General features: G+C 42.0%; 1 long non-coding RNA gene across 1 annotated transcript; it reads right to left on the bottom strand.

The window, feature by feature from the left end:
- Nucleotides 1–6,405: 6,405 nt before the first annotated feature.
- On the bottom strand, nt 6,406–16,107 carry LOC118887780. Its single transcript, XR_005018155.1, has 3 exons — nt 16,017–16,107; nt 6,720–6,805; nt 6,406–6,451 (listed from the first exon to the last, which is right to left on the bottom strand). It is a non-coding gene; the product is annotated as an uncharacterized LOC118887780 (long non-coding RNA).
- Nucleotides 16,108–17,452: the final 1,345 nt, after the last annotated feature.

Genomic DNA, 17,452 nt, shown 5'->3' with positions numbered 1-17,452 from the left:
AGCCTCATCCACCAGAGGGCAGACAGCAGAAGCAAGAAGAACTACAATCCTGCAGCCTGTGGAACAAAAACCACATTCACAGAAAGACACACAAGATGAAAAGGCAGAGGACTATGTACCAGATGAAGGAACAAGATAAAACCCCAGAAAAACAACTAAATGAAGTGGAGATAGGCAACCTTCCAGAAAAAGAATTCAGAATAATGATAGTGAAGATGATCCAGGACCTCGGTAAAAGAATGGAGGCAAAGATCGAGAAGATGCAAGAAATGTTTAACAAAGACCTAGAAGAATTAAAGAATAAACAAACAGAGATGAGCAATACAATAACTGAAATGAAAACTACACTAGAAGGAATCAATAGCAGAATAACTGAGGCAGAAGAACGGATAAGTGACCTGGAAGACAAAATGGTGGAATTCACTGCTGCGGAACAGAATAAAGAAAAAAGAATGAAAAGAAATGAAGATAGCCTAAGAGACCTCTGGGACAACATTAAATGGAACAACATTCGCATTATAGGGGTCCCAGAAGGAGAAGAGAGAGAGAAAGGACCAGAGAAAATATTTGAAGAGATTATAGTCGAAAACTTCCCTAACGTGGGAAAGGAAATAGCCACTCAAGTCCAGGAAGCTCAGCGAGTCCCATACAGGATAAACCCAAGGAGAAACACGCCAAGACACATAGTAATCAAATTGGCAAAAATTAAAGACAAAGAAAAATTATTGAAAGCAGCAAGGGAAAACGACAAATAACATACAAGGGAACTCCCATAAGGTTAACAGCTGATTTCTCAGCAGAAACTCTACAAGCCAGAAGAGAGTGGCATGATATACTTAAAGTGATGAAAGGGAAGAACCTACAACCAAGAAAGTTATAAACAAGAACAGTCACAAATAACACTATTTATTGACAGTATGTATGGCCAAATCCCTTTCACTTTATCACTAATCTTAACTTCAAACTTTCAAAATAGGTACATAGTTTTACCCCAAAATAGCCCAAAGTTTTGGGCTGCCAGTCATACATCTGTTCTGAGATTCAGAGATGTTTAGTTACTTGCCCAAGGTCACACAGCTAGTAACTCTCCACAGAAGAACTTAAACATAAACGACGGAAACTAAAAAATCATGCATTGCCCATGCTGAGGCTGCTTCTCATGGTTAAAGCTGATTCACACATCAAAGCTTCTCTTGTTAAGGGTTCACACATTCATTGATTTATGTTTTAATTTAATAAAATCTGTTTAGTTGTTTGCTATTCTAGGCATCTGCTCTAATACACTGAAGGGAATTATGCTGTAAGGGAAGGAGATTTTATAAATTCATGCACACACACACATACACATACACACACGTACACATGCACACACATAGGTACACATGTACATACACATACACACGCGTACACACACATACACGGTCTTCCATGGTCATTGCTGATGTTTTAAAAATGACATAGAAATCCTCTTAAATAACGTTTTAGAAAGCTCGTGGAATTTCATGCAGATGTTGGGACTCAGATCATAAGAACTGAGATAACTATTTACATTTTGGGCAAGTGATCGCTGAGTGATTTTCTAAAAGAACTTGTCAACTCAGTTAAAAATGAGGTTAACATTACTCGGGTGTAATGCCCCCTTAAATGCTTGTGGCAAACAGCTATAAAAAATTAAAGGGATCAGTAGAGAAAGTTTTGGGCTGCTGGTCACACATCTGTTCTCTGATCTTCAACAAGGAGTAACATCTGTGGGCCTCCGTTTTCTCCTACGTCAACCTAACGATCACTATGATTCCATCTAGCTCCAAAGCTCTACTGTTCTGAAAATGAAAAACGATGAAAAAACTAATGTGAGACCACAGAACGTAGCCATACGCGATATTTGTCATTTCTTCTTTCAACAGGAAAATGAGAACCTACATTTTACCAGTCACAGCGATGAAAAAAAAGAAAAAGCAGTCACAAGGGAGATGGCCCATAAACAAGCCACGAGAGCACAGTCTTCAGAGAGTAGTAGTTATTACGGAGAAAGGATGAAGCACTGCAGCAGGTAAGAGAGAGCTGTGGGTCAGCGGGGCTGCAGGGCGGGGGTTGTTTGAGATCAGTAGGCAGCCGTGGAAGCTTCCGGAAAGTCCCAAGGCAGCAGCAAGCCGTCCTGTTCAAGGGGCAGGAGGATGGAGTGAGTGGGCACCGTGGTGACTGTGAGGGAAGACTCACTCACTGGAGAGGAGATGGAGAGGTAGGAAATGCCATGTGCGTGTGTGTGTGTTAGAAAGGTATGGATTTGCTGGTGTGCAACTGTGAAATGGCAACTTCATAGGGTTCAGCTAAATACATTCACAGATACTAGAAACGTCTTCATCTTACAGGACTGAGGATGCCGGGAGCATCACCCATGAAATTACTGATGCAACAATGAGCTCACATCGGGCGTGATGGCCATCTCTGCAGCTTAGTATTTATTCCTTTTTTCTTAAAAAAAAAAAATTACCTCTTCCTTCTCCATCCAGTCCTTAATTGCTGATGTTTTCCAAATACCATCATCCGCCCTCTTCATACACATTTTAAAAAACAGTAATTTTTAGAGTAGTTTTACGTTTACAGAAATATTGAGTGGAAAGTAACAGAGTTCCCCTGCGGCCCCTCCCTCTCCCCTCACAGTCACCCCTGTTACTAACATCTTGAATTACTACAACAGTGCACGGCGCTTCTTCTCCAGCACAAGTCTGATGGTGTCCTTTCATGCCTAAGTGCCTTCCATGGAAACCAAGTCAAGCCCACGCTTTTTAAAACGCTTACAAAGACCTATGTGAGGTGGTCCCAGCAGCTCGAGGAGCCTGTGTCCACCCAGAGCCAGCGGAGGGCTGTGTAACCCTCCACCCACCTGACACCACACGTGCAACTCCACCTGGAGAGGCCGCGTACTCATGCGGGCCCCGCCCATCCCTCGAGGACCTGCCCAGATGCCAACTGAGGTTTGGTTGGTTTTAGTGGTAAGAACACTCAGATCTCCCCCTTAGCAAATTTCCCGTATAGGATACAGTTTTATCAGCCTTGTCACACTGCTGCGCGTTAGACCTCCGGAACCCACTCCCCTCCCATCTCGAGTAACTGAGGGTTTGTGCCCTTTGACCAGCATCTCTGGATTCTCACTCCCCCGCCCCACTCCCACAGGGACCGCCATTCTGCTCTCCATGAGTTTGACTACTTTAAATTGATTGTGGTGATTATTTCATAATATATCCATATATCAAAACATCAGGTTGTACAATTTAAATATATACAGTTGTTATTTGCCAATTATACCTCATTAAGTGTAGGGAAAAAAACCCAACTGCTCTTTAAGATTTCCTGATTCTCTGTTCCCAGCAGCTTCCCTGCTCCTTTGTACTGTCTCCTAAGTACCGTTTATCTGTTTTTTTTTCCCCCCTGTGCTCAGGACAGGAGCCCCTGAGTACCTCGTAAAGGGACAGAACATAACTTCTTTCCCAAATAGAACTGATGATTTGATCCACACTGAACATAACTATGAAGTATCGGGACATCAGATGCTCCATGTTTCAGTGTAGAGACGGTTTAAAAGCCAGCCTGAGGTCATTTAGAAGACTGTAAATTATGATTCTGGATTCTAGATTCTAGAATACTGTCAGTTAAGATTCGGGCTGCTGTAAACATCAAACAGAAAAGGGGCTGAGAAATAACAGGGAACTTGGGACACGGGAACGTGTGTCCTAGTTGTTTATGTCAATCTTCAATTTTCATGTTTCTCTGTTTTCTATATATCATCTATAGAAACCATCTCAGCTGGTTTCCAGTTATTCTGACAAATTTAGAATCTTCAGCTGAAGTGCACTTGATCTGAAGAGCCAGCATGTACAAGCTTGCCCTTTGCTCATTCCCCCTGGAGCTGTCTGGGGAGACCAGGGCCCCCTCTCTCCTGGGGCTGCCCCGAGTCCCCTGGGCTGCCTCCCCTCCCTCCCAAGGATGCTTTGCTTACTCAGTTACTCATGACCCCAAATCCTGACCATAGAGGGTAAAAGTGGATCTTTAGAAATATTTTAGTAGTTGGCTGATCTAGTTCTCTTACAGCCTGATTCGAATACATTGGGTATATTTTTTTTCTAAAAAACGTGTTTTATGTGATTCATTTCTAAACTAGAGGAGAGGACTAAATGAAATGCCTTTGTGGTCCTTTCCTATTTTCTTCTTAGTTTATGCAGTAAAATTTAATATTTTAAGAAGCTGCCTTGAAATATTCATATAAAGTAATGCAAATTTCCATATAAAGCAGAAAAATCCAATCCAATCCAAGTGGTTTTTTTATAATACTGCATTTTCTAAGTCATTGTTTGCCAAGAAACCTATTCAATTTTTTTTTTTTTTTTTTACTAAAGCTCATTTATTTCAAGAGCAGATTCTATTTGAATCGGCCATCGTTCTTCTTTTACCACAAGCACTGAATTTTGTTAGGTGTTAGGTTGGTGACCTGGTTACTGATACTGCATTTATTGTCAAGTTTAGCTCTGGCTCTGACACTTAATAAATAACAGTACGATGTTATGAAAGAAGCCTAGGATACAAACACTGCTAATGGACCATTGGAGTCACAGTTTATTATTAGTTTCCTGTTTACAGCTGAGAGACCGCCAATGCATGGTTTCCCTGGGAGAACTGAAACATTAGCGACACCGGGCAAGCAAATGGGAACGAGCCATCATAAATCTCACTTCCTTGTCCAGCCGTGACACTGCCTGTCCCTCCCTGTGACCCTGTCACAGAATGTCCCATTGCAGTGGTTGGTACACACAACATGCCTCACCCTCTACAGCCCCAATGCCAGGCAGACTGACGTTATTTCCCGTGAAACTGATAGGATAGGGAGGGTTTGGCAATAACTCACGATTACTTACTTAGAGGAAGACATTGAAATGTCATCTTACTAAATGTATTATATTAAATGTTTCTTTGGGAATCTACATTCAAAAAGATTTTTAAAGCAAACTGTAGTCTGAATGCATGATGAAATGGAGTCTTTGAGGGTATGATTTATCTCAGGGCACCTGTGACTGCCCATGGGTCTGAGATACACCGAGACTTCATCCCTTAAACGCAGCAAGGGGGTCTCCCAGGTCTCCGTTCACCCCCCTTCTAGCGCACGTCTAACTGTGTGGGACTCAGTGTCTGTTTTCCAGACTCAGTGCCCAGCGCCTCCTTAAATAATCGGTTTCTCCAAAGCCCAATATGGTTCTCTTCCCCTCAGTCAGTACTAGTTTGCGCATTCCTTTTCCTAAGCCCTTGGTTTATTATTAAATCTCTCAATGTGACATTCACGCCACGACCTCTATCCCCTGATAACTCACTTTGACATCATAGATGCCTCCACTAAGCCTCTGGCTGTGTTGGTGAAGGCATGTTGCTCTTGCAATATGAAGTGTTTAATCTTGGTAGTAACATGACGGGTCCCGGTAAATAAATCACTTCATGCTCTGATTTAATTTCAAATGCTTTTTCAGTTGGAGTGACAAAAACTTCACTTTTGATCTATAGGTCTAGTTTCTACCTCAGGAATATCCCTCAATTTATTGGCTACCAGTGACCAATGACCTCAACTCAGTCTTAGACTGGATATGGTAGGACAGCAGTTAGATTTTCTTTAAAAAATTTAGCCCATGTATCATATATAAATTCAGATATGCTTCCAAAATACTTATAAACACTCAGTGCCATTTATAGAAAGAAAAATGAGAATGTAATTTTCTAAAATACTATTATATTGCCAGTAGCTTCTCCCAAGCTGCAGATATTTAAAAGACCTCATTTAATATGTAATTATTGTGCTTTTCTCACATGAGAGGAAATATGTTTTAATGGCAAACAACTTTCATTGAGCAATAACTAGAACAAAAGCAGATGATGATGAGACCAATGCTATTACACAAGTTGTTCCAGACATCTAGTTTTGGAAAAGACATCTATGGTGAGCAAGGACTCAAACAATGTGAGTGGGAATATTAGAAAACCTGTAACTTGCCAATACCTACCCCACGCAGGCCACGGGTGGGAGGGGCATCTCACACCTGTGTGCAAATGAGGCCTGCAAACTGAGATCAGGTGTTCTGTAGCCAAGGGCCAATGCCTCCTGTCTCTAGCCAGCAACCTACCTGTCTCGTCAAAGGTGTCTCCACCTGTTCTTAGCATTTTTATAGCACACTGCTGACACAAACTCATTCTGGGGACCATCGGAACCTGCTCCCACACCTTCTCTCTTAAACACAATGTATTAGTCAGCTCAGGCGGCCACAATGAAATGCCCTAGACTGGGATGTAAACAAGAGGAATTCATTTCTCACAGTTCTGAAGTCTGGAAGTCCGAGATCGAAGTGCCAGCAGGGCTGCTGTCTGGTGAGGGTCTCTCCCTGGTTTGCAGATGGAGGTCTTCCTTACATGGGTCCTTACATGGTGGGGGCAGGGAGGGGGGGAGTGAATGGAGTGCTCCAGTAGTCTATTCCCCTTCTTATTAGGGCACTAACTCCAATCCCGGGGGCTCCACCCTCATGGCCTCGTTCACCTCCCAAAGGCCCCTCCTCCTAGTACCATCACCCTGGGGTTAGGGCTTCAATCTGTGGGCTGTGAGGGACACACACTGATAGCACATGGTGCTCCTCTCTGTGTGTCAAGGTCCCCACCCGCCTTCCCTTGTAGTCGGCCTTACTACTCACTGTTCATCTCCCAAGCACTGCGTCCACAGCTTCTGTTTCTTGCCATTGCTGTATTGGTATGACACTTCAATAGAGCATGTTTCTTTCTGTAATATAAAATAAGTACAATTTTTGCTAAAGAAATATTAACTCATATTTGCACTAAAAGTAATTTTGAGCACACCATTAAATAAATTTCTGAATACATATTCTTGGCTACAATTTTCCTAGATAGCTTGACTTTCTAAGGACAGTTCATAATATTCCTTTCAATCACTGAGTTAAGTATTCTATCAAAATTTGTAATTCTGAAGCCTGTGTCTGACACAGAAAGTTAAAAAAAAAATCCAAACGGATGATGATTTGAGAAATTAATATTATATGGTTTATCAGGGCAGAATTTTTTCTCTTCGTTGCAGTTAACCATAAAATTAACGAAGTTATTCTTAATCATGTCTCATAATTTCTTTGTACATAACTTTTTTTGAACTTTATTGAGATATAATTGATCAATAAAAATTGTATATATTTAAGGTGTACAGCATGACGATTGGATATACATAATGTGAGATTATTGCTACAGTCAAGCCAATAAACACACTCATCACTTCACATTGTTATGATTTTTTTTGGCAATGAGAACACAAGATCTACTCTTAGCAAATTTCAAGTACACAATCAGTAATATTAAGATAGTCATATGCTGTAATTACATCCCCAGAAGTTATTCACCTTATAACTGAAATTTTGCACCCTTTGGCCTACCATATGTACGTAACTTTTACAGTGACTTCATAGCCCATTTTCTACACACACTAGTCATTTCCGTGTGTGTGATCTTGGGTTTTGTTCTCTGTTGTTAAGGACTTGCAGATGAAGAGGCAAACTCGATCTGGAAGCCTGGAAGCTTGGATAAATGTGTGTCTCTCCCTCCTGTATCCCAAGCGTGCTGAGTTATTCTTTTTTCCCTTATTATGTAACCCTCTTTCTGCCCCCACCCCTACCCTGTAATGTCTGCCCTGCTCTCCCACCATCCTGGCCCTGTTATCGATAGTGATCATGCATTTGAGAAAACATGTGTTGGATCTCCTCCAAGGTCTGCAGCTGACTGCATCAGGAGGGGTGGTCCAGGGATCAAGCTTGCCATGGTACCAAAAATAGCAGTCTTGATCATTTTCAAAGCAAAAGGAGATTTTTTCCCCTTAGTAAGTGCATGGTATGTTTCTAAGGAGCTAGTGAGCAAAACCAAGGTCTGGTCCTCAAATCAAGAATTCCTTCATAAGCAGAATTTAAATCTGCCTTCCACCCTGCACTTGCATTCTGTGAATTCTGTAAGATTTAGACATGAATACACACACACAAACACACACACACACGAAAACTCTAATATCCCCTCCGAGGTTCAGTGTCTCAAACTATCACCCTCCTGGTACATATGTGGATATTAGGATGACGTGTGTGATGTAGACAGGAAACAGCAAATGTTATATGTGAAATGTTATATATGAAAGTGCTCTCCTTTGTGGATTTAGTACCAATACAGATTTTTTGTCATTTAAAATATGATATTGGATTTATAAGTTGAGTGATAATGCCATGATTTTTAAATTTTCAACTATAATTCAATCTTCTGTAACATATTTAAGATGCATAATGTGATATAAGAGAATAACCTTTTTCATCTGCTTTATTATAGGTGAATCTATTGTATATGTCATGCAGATGAGTAATAACTTGCAGGATTTGACATTAACCCTTAAAATCCACTTATTCTTTCTAGGGGTGATTCTCTACCCAGTTTCATAAATTTAAATTTATGGATAAGTTGAAATTTAGATATTTAAGATCCATCATGGTTTCCACAAAAAAAAAATATCAGAAAATAGATCTTTATTTCTACTTAAAAAATTCAGCCATTCATTTATGTAACAGCCTTCAAGCTTATAAAATATTACCAAGAATATGTTATTTGAGAAAAAATCTTTTGAAGAGATAAAAGAGAGTCTCATATATATTTTTAAACTAATAGACTTAATTTTTTGAATAGTTTTAGGTTTACAGAAAAATCAAGCAGAAAGTACAGAGAATTCCCATACACCCCTTGACTGCCTTCCTGTTTCCCTTATCATTAACACCTAACCTTGTCTTTTCTTTATATCCATCTGAGTTTCTAACCAATTGTATTTCCCTTCTTTCTAGAGAATTCCTTTTAACATTTCTTGCAAGGTAGGTCTACTGGTGACAAATTCCCTCAATTTTTCTTTGAGAAAGTTTTAATTTCTCTTTCATGTTTAAGGGGTAATTTTGCAGGATATAGGTTTCTTGGTTGGCAATTTCTTTGTTTCATCACTGTAACTATTTTGCTGTAACCTCTGTTGCTTGTATGGTTTCTAAAGAAAAGTCCAATTTAATTTTTATCCTGGTTTCTCGATAGATATTTTTTTCTTCTGACTTCTTTCAAGCTCTTGTCTTTGTCCTTGAGTTTCTGTAGCTTGAATATGAGAAGCCTATGTGTAGATTTTTGGGTGTTTATCCTGTTGGTGTTGTCTGAGGTTCCTGGGTCTGTGGTCAGAGTGTGACATTAATCTTGGGAAATCTCAGTCACTACTGCTTCAAATGTTTCTACTGCTACTTCCTATCTTCCTTCTCCTGCTTATATTCCCACTACACCCATGTTATACGTTTTCTACTTGTGCTCACATTCCTGGATATTCTATTCTGTGTTTTTCATTCTCTTTTCTCTTTACATTAGTTTTGGAAGTTTCTACTGACATTTCTTCAAGCTCACTGACTCTTTCCTTGATTGTGTCCACTCCGTTCTTGATGTCCCCAAAAAAGGCATTATTATTTGTTACAGTGATTTTTATTTCTGGCCTTCCTTCTGAGTCTTTCTTGGGTTTCCCAGCTCTCTGCTTACCATGCCCTTCTGTTCTAGCCTGTTGTGCACCTTTTTGTTAGCAACTTTAGTGTATTAACCACAGCTGTTTCAAATTCCCAGTCTGGCAGTTCCAATAGCACTACAATATCTGAGTCAGCGTCTCAGGCTTCAAACTCTGTTTTTTCTTCTAATATGCCTTGTAATTTTTTTTATCTTTAAGCTGGAGATGATATGTGGGGTAAAAAGAACTGAGGTAAACAGGCTTCCAGTATGAGTTTTAGGTTCTCTGGCTAGGAGTTGGCTGGGTTCACTGTCTACGTAGTTGTAGTTGTCAAAGGCCAGCGTTTCTTCGTGTTCCTGTTTTTGCCTCCCCTGATTTGTTTGGGGAAGTAAGAAGTCTAGAGACTTCTTACATAATAAGGTTGAGACGTGCAGTCCTTTCTGGTGCGTCTGCTCTTACTACACAGGAGCCCTGAGATGTGCTGGGAGGGCTGGGAGGAGGGGCACAGCCATAGTCTTGTGACGAGGTCTCAGTCCTCACCCCACAGGTGGGCCAGGATGTCTGGAGGGGCTGGAGGTGGGCCTTTCCCTTCCCCGGGTCAGCTAGGTGTTGATAAACCCCCAGCAGGTTAGGCTCCGGTTAACCAGGTTCCCTGAGGGCAGCCTTGTTGAGAGGGCAGAGTGTCTGGGGTGTTTCACAATGGTTCCTTTTCCTCCCCCTGCCGGGAGCACACGGGGATTTTTCTCCAACATTCCCTGTGAGAACCAGGTCTCCCTCCTGGAGGTAAATCTCAGAAAAGGGAGCCCGATGACTGGTCCCCCCCGAGGCTCCAGCCTTTCATCATGACTGTGCTCCCCAGCCCTGGTTCCCATGGGGATTTCTGCTCTGCTAAGTTGTGGTTCCCTGTAGCGCCTGCCCTGCTGTCCGATGTGAGGGCAGTAGTTTGCCCTGTGAGCTCACTTCTCTGGCGGATCTAAGAAGACTTGCTGATTTCCGTCTGTCCAGCGTTTGCCTGTTGTTGGAATGGAGTGGCGGATCTAAGAAGACTTGCTGATTTCCGTCTGTCCAGCGTTTGCCTGTTGTTGGAATGGAGTGGCGGATCTAAGAAGACTTGCTGATTTCTGTCTGTCCAGTGTTTGCCTGTTGTTGGAATGGAGTGGCGGCTGTTGCCTCCACAGAGTCAGGTGTGAGGGGTCTTTAGCTCCTCTTAGTTTGGAGACAACAAGAGGGTTTGTGGATGCAGTGCAACTTCACACAACATACAACCAGAGATGTGGCACTTACGCCAGATGCACCTGCTGTGAAGGTGGGCTGGGGTTCTCCCAGCTGGACCCGCCACCCTCCTAAGTAACTGGGAGAACACCCTTGGCCTTGGGTAGAGCTGCACAGTCTGGGCTCAGCCCAGAGTGTATTCTATTTGTTTGACTTAAACCTTGTCCTGGAAGACAAAGATCGAGACACTGAAGTAAAATCTTTTTGCCATAAATTTCCTTTCTAACCTGAACTTGGATGTCCCTTGAGTTCAGGACTGAAGCGTCTTCTGTGTGCACAGCTGCTTCTCCCCCCACAGGGTCACAGGGGAGCTGGGGTAGATACACGTCACCTGTCTCTCCCCGGCTTCGGGACCAAGTGCAGATACACAGTGTCGTTGGCCGGAAAGAGATCAAGGGACCCGGCTGGGACCCGGCCCTGCTGCTGGCAGTCCCGTGGCAGTTAGTTACTTCCACCTAAACCTCAGTTTACCCTCTGTGATGCGGAGAACAAGAGCATCTGTATGACGGTTGTGAGAATCCAGTGAAAATAATAAACCAGGAAACACAGAGCACAATGCACTGGAAGCTCATACAAATGTGAAGGGCGATTGTTGCACGTGCTTGTTTTGGAGATGCTTCCATAGGAAGATTTGCGACAATTGGGTTTTGGCAGTAAAATTACTTTGGAAAGCAGGTCAGCTTGCACCTCTTTTTTGGACATTCACAGCATATGTGAGTATACTGCAGATTCTGAATAATAAAAGAAAACCCAAAATGTCTAATTTTGCTAATGAGATCTGGTGCTGTTTTGGCCTTGAAAAGATTTTTGTAGTTGTTCTTGAATATATCTATAGTTCCTCAGAAGCCCTGTGACAGCAGGCCCATCTCCCCGCTCCCGATGTCCCGTTGTCCCTTGCTGCGTGTCATGAAGCCCACACCACCCCGAGGAACCCTAGGCAGCCCTAAAGAAGATGACCTTGATAAACTCAGGAGTGACACAAGCGGGGCCTCTGCAGCTGTGTGTGTGCAGGTCTGTGCTGGGGCCCCGGCTGCCAGCTGGTGGACGCTCTTCCCTTCTCCCCACGCAGCTGTCCTTCTGATCGACAATAATTTCGTTTTAAACATCCAATCTGTAGACTTTTACCCACAAAGTGACGAAGTGGTGTTATGTGGAATAACACATACGCAGCATCATAACTGCAAGCGGTTGGGAGAAGTATGGGGATGATGCATTGAAATGATGAACTGCATGTTCTCTCAAACGGCAAATCTGTAAGCAAGAATGAATATAGCTTATCTATGGAGAAAATAGAGTGCTTTTGAAAGATCTGTTTTATAATGCATTCTTGCTTTCGGCCATTTCGTTTGCAAATCCTTAAAAGGTCAGTAGTGTTTTACTCAGAACTTTTCTGGGACTGCTACACCCCAGACAAGCTGAGCTCAAATCCCATGGCCAGAAGCATGGTGCTCCCCTCGGGAAGGAGGATTCACGTCCCTCCTGTGGTCTCATCTCCCCCTGGGGAGCAGGGAGCTGACAGAGCAATCGTGGAGGACCAGTGAAGTCATCATCGTAAAACTGGGACACAGCTTTGGCTGTTGACGTCTATTTTAAAAAGTGATATACCAGGCATGTGTTCCATTGTTAAAATATAAAAGAATAAACATCCTAGCACATGAGTTAAGAGCCATCTTTGTGAGACAGGAGCAATTTCTCAGTAAACGCCGATGGTTAAAAAGGATCACACTTGAAATCATTAGTATATATGTGGAATTTTGCATTCCTCACGTATTTGAGGTCAGTATTAAGGTACTAGGCACAAATCTGTCCCTCCTGCAGGGGTGCGCGATCACACTGCTCTCTGAGCGCGGGTGGCTTCCCAGTGTGTCTGAAGGTGTGATTATTCACTGCGCCAGCCCTGCACTCTCCTCGTCAGCTCTGAGTCTTCAGCGCATGACTGCAGGCTCGGCCTCTGTGTGAGCCAGGTGGATGGGCTTTCTCCTCGGCAAAGCCCTTGTGATGGAGGGACGGAGGGGTGAGTCAGAACCAGCTCGAGAGGCAGGTCTCCTGGGAGGGGCCTTGAGGACCAAAGCAGGTGTTTGGGGGGGGGGGGTCCTGGTGCTGGGAAAGTCCCCTTCGAGTGGTGGCTCTCCGATTCAGGGTGCATGACGTCACCTGGACGCTTGTACCCCAAATTCCAGGCCCCAGCCCAGCTGCTGACCCTGCAGGTCTGGAATGGGGCTGCCCTTGAGGGCCCTCTTCAAGGGCCACTGCCCCTTCTTGTCAAGGCCACATGCCTCTTCTGGAAATAGAATCTGAAGCCATGGCTACATTGCTTCCCACTTGACCGGAAAGGCCCTAGTCTAGATATCAACACACCCTCATGAAATCATGTTTAAAATGAAACCAGTAACTAACAAGTGAGCCGGGATCACAGCCCAGCCCAGGAACATTTGAACATGGCTTCACGGGTGGGTGGGGTCAACCCTGACCTGCTTTCACAGTGTGAACAGAAGGCCCACGTGGAAACCTACTGGCTTATGGTCCTCACATGCCTAAAACCCTAGTAATTGCATAAGATCCACGGAACCGAAAAGGAGATTAATTCTTTTAATCTCAGCCTTGTTTTACTATGAGGCTTGAATAATTCAATTATTTCAGTGACCAGACATCTTCTACCTATATTTCCAAGGTCAGAGGTTCAGTCCAGGAGGACTAAGCTGGTGCCCGTTGTCTCTCCTGCTCACATGCCTCAGCTTCTGAAGGAAGACAGAATTCTTGATTTGTAAAAGGTAAACTGATTTTCCATTTCTTTGCTGTATTATGCATTGTTTCACATTTTGTTTTATTTTTCAGTGGAAATTAAAATTACCTGGAGGTGTATCCGTGTTTACTAATAGGAAAATGCAAACGTTGCTTTTGTGGTTTTGGACACACACACACACACACACAATGTGTATATTATCTTTGGATTCATTTTTTTCTTAATCTTTCTCCTTTTCCTTCCACATCTGCATTTTTCAGAATCTGCTTCTATGCTCTCTTCTTCTCTGCTTCAAGCTAGCCATACATTTCTTTCAGTCTTTAGATCCTTACTTTTGATGCTGGTACACTTGCCTGTATTAAATAGAAAATGCATTTGGATAGGGAGTTTAGAATTACAGAACATTCCGTGCAGGTCAGGAGCGTTCAAAATCCATTTGTGCAAAACCCCGAGTGGAGTAATCCCACCTCCACTAGCTTTCCGTACAGAACTCTCATGCTGGGCTCAGGATGACACAGGTGGGACTGCAGAACATGTGTAAAACTAAGCTGGTGTTAATGTGATTTCCCATCAACACAAGGACATTAATTGGTTTCTGGAGGAAAAATAAATTTAATAAATCTAATAATTAACGGTGATTATGTGGGTGATTATGTGTGTGTACCTGTGAGAAGCATAGAGTACAACTAGCAAAAAAGTACAGAGATACAGTGTGAAATACAAATGCCATTTAAATGGATGCCCTTCTTTGTTAATTTCAAAATGAAAAGGAGATCCATAATTTTTAAAGAGTCAAAAGGAAGAAGAAATCCAATTGTAAATTTCATTTGCTTTTTATTTTTTTCCTCTCAGTTTTATTGAGCTATACAAAAAAATTGCACATATGCAATGTATACATTTTGATGAGTCTGGAAACATGCCAACACCTGTGATACCACCCATCACCACAGTCAAGATGGTACACATACCCAGCACCTCCAAAAGATCTCTTGTGTCCCCTTTGGTTGCTTTGTTTGTTTGGGGGTTTTATTTTTTTTAACCTTGAGATCTACCTTCTTGGTTTCAAGTGCAGGACACCGTACTGTTCCCCACCAGTGCTGTGGGGTCTGCAGAGACCCAGACTTCATTCCTCGAGTGTGTCAGTAACTTCATACCCATGGAACAACAGGTTGTTTACTGAGAAAGAAACAGTGACTTTTTGAGGCAGTTGAGAGCCTTTTATGTCATTAAGTGCCAGAGAAGACTGTCCTTTTATTTGAAAGACAAATATTTTATGTTGTATGTGGAATCTAAAAAATAAAACAAATGAATGTACATAATAAAACAGAAGCAGACTCATCGATGCAGAAAACAAACTAGGGGTTACCAGTGGGGAGAGGGAAGGGGGGAAGGGAAAGAGAGGGGAAGGGGATTAGGAGACACAAACTGCTATGTGTAAAATAAATAAGCTGTAAGGATATATATGTACAGCACAGAGAATATAACCAATATTCTATGATTACTTTAAATGGAGTATAACCTGTAAAAACTTTGAATCACTATGTTGTACACCTGAAACAAATATAATATTGTAAAGCAACTATACTTCAATCCAAAAATGTCAAATTTATTTTTTCACAAAATAAACTAAATGTGATACGTGACCACTGTTTTACTTTGGGCCTCTCTAACAGAATACCAGAGACTGTGTAGTTTATGATCAATGGCATTTATTTCTCCCAGTTCTGGAGTCTGGAAGTCAAGACCAAGGCCCAGAAGATGCAGTGCCTGGTGAGGTCCCCTTCCTGGTTCATAAATAGCATATTCTTGCTGTGCCCTCACGTGGAGAAAGGGGCAAGAGAGCTCTCTGGGGTCTCTGTCATAAGGGCACTAATCCCATTTATGGGGGTCTCCAACCTCATGACCTCGTCACCTCCCAAAGGCCCCACCTGCTGACACCATCACCTTGGGGGTTAGGATTCAAAGTATGAATTTTGGAGGGACACAAACATTTAATCTATAGCAACCACCTTTGGTAAGCAAAGGTTCCATCCTTTGAGAACCAAACTATGACATCATAATAAATTTCTGGTAAAAAATGTAATGCATAAATGGAAAACAAGTGGCCGATTTCCTAAAGTTAACTTAGAAATAAAGTATAATTTTCACATCAGCAGGCTTCCAAGAATCTATTTTGACTGTAGTTAAAAATGTGACAGAGTGCCTTCATCTTCTTCCATAAATATGAGTTTGTAGGTGTAAATAATCCAGATGTAAGGAACAAGACAATTTATATAACTTCTTAATGAATTCTTATAAGCCTTTAATTAAGCACATAAATCATCCTGAAACATTTGAATCTAATTGCTTCTTAAATCTGTTGCTATGTCTGAGCTGCATTATTATTGATTTGAAAATTAAAGGGCGTTTCCATGACTTTCTTACCTCTTAACTGATGCCATTTATTTCCTTTTTTCAAATCTGCTGGACATGGACATTGACAAGGCGTGTGTTCTATCGAATGATAACCAGAAATACAGACCTCACACGACCTGTGCAGGAGAGAAAAGCATTCAATGGTCACAAATATCAAAACCCCCTTCATGTCATCATACTTCAGGGCTTTGTGGGTGACAGAAAAAAGTCAGTCATCGTCCTCAAGAAGCTCACACTTTATCTGAAGAGGCAAGACTAACACGATTGGGGAAAGAAGACATGGATGTTGCAGGTTAAACAGTGGATGTAAAGCATGAACTCCCAGAGTGCAGAGGGGGAGAAGGAACTTTTGGACCAAAGAAAGCCAGGACTGACTTCTAGGAATGCATGTGACTTGAACAGCCCCCCAAGACAGACTGGATTTGAGTGGGAATAAGGAAGGAACGGGCTTTCTGTGAGGTTTCCCAGGTTGGGCAGAGAACAACGTGATCATGAGAAAGATGGTCCCTGCAACACCACTGACGCTAGTGAGGTGTCTTACCTACACATGCACCCACAGGGGCATCAGCTTAAAGGAATATATGATTTTACCTAAATTAGTGCTTCTTAGCAGAGGCTATACTGTCCCCTACAGGGCATTTTGGTACTTGATGGCAAGTTGTGTCTTTCACAAGATTGAAAGGGGAAGTAAGCGGACAACCAACAGGATGCAGTAGTCTCCAGCACGTGAACACCTGGCCTGAACGCCTGAGTCCTCTGTACATGGGAAGGCTTCTTACAACCACCTGAGCCCAGAGCTTAGCTCCATTTTTTTTTCATATAAGATGAATACTTTTTACCTGGCTTTAACATACAATGAATCCACCATGTAATTTGAGAAAACATGACACATGGTTTCATTGAGAACTTTAGTGCTTGTTGCTCATGTTTTTGGAAATCGATGCCTTTGATTTGAACAAGACTGTAGGATTTTATTTGTCAAAACCTATCCCTGTCGGCTGCACCTCTGTCAGCCCCATTCCTGATGAGCCCACATAAGCTGCAAACATCTGACATTTTCATCTTTTTTTTTTTTAACTGTAGACTTCAGTGATCAGTTACAAGGAAGATGCATATCAGTTCTACAGTAAATTGTTGGTTTTTTCTTTTATTTTTTATCTATGTTGTGTTAAGGAGTTATATTGATTTTACCTTTTTTTTATTACATGTGTAGGTAGGTTAAATCGTCAATGAATTTCAATAGAGGATTAAAGAGAAGACGATAAAATATTTACTGTAAAAAGGAAATATGGTGTAGGATAAATTGGAGAATCACTGAGGTTGGTATTTGTTTATATATATTGGAATTTACATATCTGAAATTAGAATTATATCAATATATATCACATAAACACGTATATACATACTGATGAAATCACCTCTGTCGCATTGTTTTAAAAACAGAG

The sequence above is a fragment of the Balaenoptera musculus genome, chromosome 21 (assembly GCF_009873245.2).
Source record: "Balaenoptera musculus isolate JJ_BM4_2016_0621 chromosome 21, mBalMus1.pri.v3, whole genome shotgun sequence".
Lineage (NCBI taxonomy): Eukaryota > Metazoa > Chordata > Mammalia > Artiodactyla > Balaenopteridae > Balaenoptera > Balaenoptera musculus.
Note: the sequence above shows the minus strand (reverse complement) of the source record. Positions and strands in the feature narration are given on the sequence as shown.